We start from the raw sequence: 6,061 nt of genomic DNA on the forward strand, positions 1-6,061 counted from the left end.
TTTGTTTAAATCTGGGGAGTTAAGCTGTGGGGAGAAAAAGTTAAGAAAATACAGATGTAATTGAAAATTAGTTACATATAGCAATTGGACAAATAGAAAAAGGAGAAACTATAGTTTCTTATTCAGTTTTGAGAATTCTTAAAAATCATGAGAGATTTCTATAGATCAAGAGAGTTTTATCAGTAACTCATTCATTACTTAAGTCCTCTTCTAGTACAAACTGGAGCCTTGATTTTAAAAAATAGAGTATTTTTTAAAATACTCTAAAGGCCACAATGGCCTTTGGACAATTGAAGGAATGTGGACTTCATGGACTAGAACACTTCATAAGAACCTCTCAAGCCTGGTATGGTGACACACACCTTTAATCCCAGCATTTGGGAGGCAGAAGAAGGCTGACCTCTGAGTTCATGACCAGCCTGGCCTACAGAGTGAGTGCCAGGGCAGCCAGGGCTACACAGAGAAGCCCTGTCTTTTAAAAAAAAAAAAAAAAATGAGAAAAGAAAAGCGCCTCATTAAAATACACTCAGCATGCAAGAGCAAGAAACCTTACAGAGCAACAGTTAAGCACTAGGAGGTGGCAAACTACCTCTGGCTTTGTTTAATTTCATTAACTAAAAACAATAAAAGCATCTAATGAACTCAAAACAGTTCTGAACATGTAAAGCAAGTTTTTAAAAGTTATTTTGATGTCTTGGGATGAGCTTCACTTAGCACCATGTTTTTTATATAAGTAAAGTTGAAGGAGATGGGAGGTTCTGCACTACTTAAAAGGAAAGATGCTAATTTCCTTATAAATTACCTTTGCTGTGTGGATTTGGGGGGTAGAGATCCCAAGCTTGACCCATTCATTGCCTTCATAATTTCCATTTATTATAGTTTCCAGAATACTAAAATTAGCTCCCATGTACTCTTCAACATTTTTCAGTGTGCCACGTTTTATGTTCTATATCCAAGATTTCTTTTGTCGAGCATGTGAGCATAGCTTATCAAGAACCTTTCTTCTTAAGCTCCATATCTAAGCATATTTCTCTTAAAAACATGTTTTGTAGCCAGGTAGTGCACACCTTTAATGCCTGCACTCAGGAAGCAGAGGCAGGTGGATCTGAGTTTGAGGCCATCCTGCTTTATTGAGTGCATTTTAGGTCAGCAAGAGCTACACAGAGAAACCAAACCCTGTCTGAGAAGAAACACAACCCATGGTTTTTAGGGGCTGGATCATGCAGCTCTGTTGGTAGAGTGCTTGCCTAGCATGCACTAAGTCTGGCTTCCATCCCCAGTACCACTAATACCTGGCCTGTCGCCTTGCCAACCTGGGCTACTTGAGACAGTTCGTCTCAGTATTGGCCACATTAACTTTGACCTCTTGTATGGAATGCTGGATAGTCACTTTTTGTTTTGTTTTGTTTTGTTTGTAAAATGCTTTCATTTTGTCAAAAGATTTGTATCTTAACCATACAGTTTAGGTGCATTGGCTGGATTCACAGTGTATGAGCCACCTTCATCTTAAAAAATTTAGCTGTACTGGGCACAGTAGTGCATGTTTTTAATCCCAGCACTAAGCAGACAGAGCAGGACAATTTCTGAGTTCAAAGTCATCCTAGACTTTATAGAGAGCCCCAGATCAGCTAAGACTGTATAGACCCTGCCTCAAACAAGAAACACCCTAGCTCTTGACAATTTCATTCTGCTTTCTGCCTCTGATTTAGACTATTATAGGAACCTACATTTTAATTTATTGGGGGGCGGCACATGTACCATGGTATGTGTATGGAGAGTCACAATTTTATGGAGTTCTTACCTTCCACCTTTATTTACTTGGATTCTAAGGATGAGGCAGGTTGCAAGACTTCAGTGGCAAGGATTTTGACCATTTGAGCTATCTCTCCAGCCTGTTTCTATGTATAGCTGATAATGCTTTGCCTTGTGCTTTTTTTTAATGACTTTTGTAACTTTGTCCCTACTGTTAAGTCTGATCCATTTAGAGATAATTGTATGTTGTAAAAGGTTTACTTTTATTTCTGTACATGATGATGTCCTTACATCTTTGTTGAAAGACTGACCCTTACTGCTCTTGAGTCCCTTATCAAAACGTATTTGACAGTATGAGGGTTTACTTCTGTATTTTGCTCCAGTCCTTTAGTTCATTTTGTTTTGTGTTTTTTCTATCCTCATTATCCTGTTTTTACTTCTGGAGCTTTATAGTAAAATTTGAAGTAAAGCAATATGATTTATTCACTCTTCAGTATTGTTTTGGTTGTTGGGATTCCTTGAAATTAAGGGGAAAAGTGTGTATGAATATGTGCATGCATGCCCCACAGCTGCATGTGGAAGTCAGAGGACAACTTTGAGGAATAGGTTCCTCTTCCCGAGCTCTGTGGCTTGCACTGCACACACCTGAAGAACCACCGAGCTGGCTCTCTGCTTTTCCATTCGATATGTCTGGACTCTCTGGACTTCTTTGAGGTTTTGTATGACTTGTCTGTAGCTGTCATTGGGTTTTCAACAGAGATTGTGTTACATCTGCCATTTGAGGAAGTACTGAGTTTTAACAATGTTATGTCTTATGGTCCTTAAACAACTGTCTTTAATTATATTAATTCCTTGTGATGTTGTTATAAATTGTTCTATTTTCTTAATTTTCATTTAGGATCATTGTCCATGAACAAATGCAACTGGTAATTTTACCTCTTCCTTTCCATTTGGATACCTCTCACTTCTTCCTCATGCCTGAGTGTTAGAATTTAGTAGTGGGTGAATACTAGTGATGAAGTGGGCATCCTGGTCTTATTGGGACTAAAGAAAGGGCTTTGGCTTTCTTCACTGAATATAATGTGGGACCTTCATTTATGGCTTTTGCATTGTTGACCTTCCTTCTACTTTTAATTTATTCAGTTTTTAGTATGACAGAATATTGAATTTTATGAAATGATTTTTCTTTATCCTTTGAAATTACTGTTTTTTCTTCATCTCGGTAGTGTATATTTCTTTGATGTATGTTTATGCATTTTTTTAATTATATGGATGTACATATGCATGAGTGTCTATCGGTACATACATGCACACTGGTGTGGAGGTCAAAGGACAGCCCTCAGGCATCATCCCCTTGTTTTTAGAGTCAGGGTCTCTGACCATCCTAGAACTCTCCAATTAGGTTTTATTCTTCGAATGTACACCATCACACATGACTTTCCATAGATCCTGGAGACTAAACACGAGTCTTCCTGCTTGCAAGGCAGCCTTTTACCAACTAAGCTCTCTCCAACCTATCAGATTTTTGTCATTGTTACTCTGTTAAGTCATCCTAACACTTTGTCAGTAAATCCATCTTGATCATGACATAGTATCTAATACTTTTTGAATTAGATACTGTTTGAAAAAGTTTATTTTTATTTTATATGTGTGACTGTTTACCTACATACATGTATGTCTGTGTGTGCACCACATGTGTGCCTGGTATCCATAGAGACCATCAGAGGGCATTGGTCCCCTGGAACTAGAGTTAACAGAATGGTTGTCATCTGCCATGCAGGTGCTGGGAACTGAACCTAGGATCCTCTGCAAGAACAACCAGTGCTCTGAACCACTGAGCCATCTCTTCAACCCTACATAATCCTTTTAAAGTGTTATTGAGTTCTGTTTGCTAGTAATTTTTTAAATTTTACATTTGGTGTGTTTGTGTATCAGAGGACACCTTGAGTCAGTTCTACCGTGTGGGTTTTGAGGGTCAAACTCAGGTTGTCAGGCCTGGCGCCTGAGCTATCTCCTTGGTCCATGTTAGGCTTTTTAGTTGTCATTTTGCTGTGGTTTTGGTAGCACTTGTTTGGTTTTGGTATAAGGGTAATGCTGGTATTTTGGAAATGTTCCCTCCTTTTTTAAGTTTTCAGAATAGTTTGTCAGAATTAATTTTAATTTGGTCAGGTATGGTGAGGCATGCCTTTAATCCCAACATTCGATAGGCAGGATTTCTGAGTTTGAGGCCAACCTGGTCTGTGTGGCAGCTCCAAGTCACCCAAGGCTATATGGTGAGATCCTGTCTCCAAAAAAAAAAAAGGGGGGGGGCGGGGCAGAGGAATAGTGTTGGTTGGTAGAATACACTGTTAAAGCTGCTGGACTGGGAAGATTTGGGTAGATGTTATCTCACTAGTTAGAGGTTTCCCTGTTTAAATTTTTAATTCTTCATGAATCAAAGTTGGTGGTTTTTCTATTTTGTCTATTACCTAATGGTTCTATTGATGCGATGCAGTTTATAGTGCTTTGTATTTTTTATTCTTGCAAAACTAGCCATGATGTCCCTAACCCTTTTAAAGGTACATCACTATGTGTATTTATAGTCACTTGTGTGCAAGTGTGTGCACATATATATGTGGGGGGGAGGGTAAAGTTAAGGTCTCATCTTTTATCTCTATTTATTGATCAGTCTCAGTTGAATACAGAGCTCCTGACTGGCTAGTCATGTGCCCTAGGAATCCCCCACCTCTGCCTCTTAAAAGTCCTAGGATTTATAGAGAGCCCCCACCCCTGCCTAGCTTTTTCACTTTCCAGGTAGAGTTCTGGGGATCTGAGCTCTGGTTTCTTGATTGCATAGGAAGCACTTTATTTGCTGAGCCATCTCCCCGTTGTCCCCATTTTGATTTTTTTTTCCCCCTTTCCTAGCCAGTCTACCTGAAGGTTCTAATCAGTTTTGAGATTTGAAAGACAATCTTTGGGTTCTGGATTTGTTTGTAGTTTTAGTTTTTTGATTGTTTGTTTAGGTTTTTTTGTTTTGTTTTTAGTTTCCTCTTCTCTGTCCTGTCTACTTGTTCCTCTCCTTGTTCATTGAAGAATAAAGTTAGGCTGTTGAGGACTCTGCTGCAGAGCTGTGAATTTGAGCGTTGCTTTTGTCATAGCACAATACATCTGGTATTAGTGTTTTTCCATTTGTTTCAGGGAATGTTCCAATTTTCCTGGTGGTTTCTTCTTTCAACCATTAGTTGTTTAAAAATGTCTTATTTATTTTACACATGTTTGTGGGTTTTGTAATTTCACTTAATGTGTTATGGTTCTTTGTGGCTTTGATATATCCCTCAAAGTGTTCCATGTATACTTGAGAAAAATGTATGTTCTGCTTATTGGGTAATTTGTTCTGTATATGTGTTATGAGGTTCAAATAGTATGTGAAGGTGTTCAAGTGTTCTTTTTCCTTGTTGGTAACCTTCTACCTGTAACCTTAGAACAGTCTTATTTTTCCCATAGTTCTCTGTCAGTATTCCCTTCATATACCTAGCAATTTTAGTTGGCATATCTTTGTTGATAATTGCTGTGTCTTAATTGATGAGTTGGCCTTTATTTCATTTCATAATATTCTTGTCTCTTACAGTGTGCTACTTTACTGTAGTTGCATGGGACATGTTTTTCATTCTTGCATTTTAGTGTATTTGGTTCTAAAGTCTCTTGTATACAATATATAGTTGAACCTTAAGTTTTAAATGTATTCTAAGCTGTATGTTCTATTAGGGTATTAAATCCATCGACAGAGTGACTACTGTAACTGTTAAAGGAAAGGGATCACTTGCCATTTTGTTGTTTTCTATGTCTTACAGTTTTTGGTCCTTCATTTCTTCTCTTACTGTTTGTTTGCGTGTGGTTTATATTTATAGTGGCTTGTGTGATTTACTTTAATTTCTTTTTGTGTATATTGTTTATGTGATTTTTATGAGGCTTACTTGAAACATCCTAAAGTTTCAACAATCTAAACTAATATTTCAATCACATACAAAGCTTTATAGTTATATCCCTCTTTTTTACATTATCAATGTCACAAATAACATGTGTGTCCAATAACAAGTTTATAACTTTTTATGCTTTTCTATTTTAAATACTGTTGAATAAAAAACAGTTGTGAACCAAAATTACACTAATGCTGGGGTTTTTTTTGTTTGTTTGTTTATGTGATTATTCTTATAGGAAAATTTTATGTTCTTATATGGCTTTGATATGTCTAGTATCCTTTCTTTACAACTTGAAGGATTCCCTTCTGCATTTCTTACAAGGTAATAATGTACTAGCTTCCTCTGCTTTC

Source organism: Mus pahari, chromosome 15 (genome assembly GCF_900095145.1).
Source record: "Mus pahari chromosome 15, PAHARI_EIJ_v1.1, whole genome shotgun sequence".
In the NCBI taxonomy this organism is placed as follows: domain Eukaryota; kingdom Metazoa; phylum Chordata; class Mammalia; order Rodentia; family Muridae; genus Mus; species Mus pahari.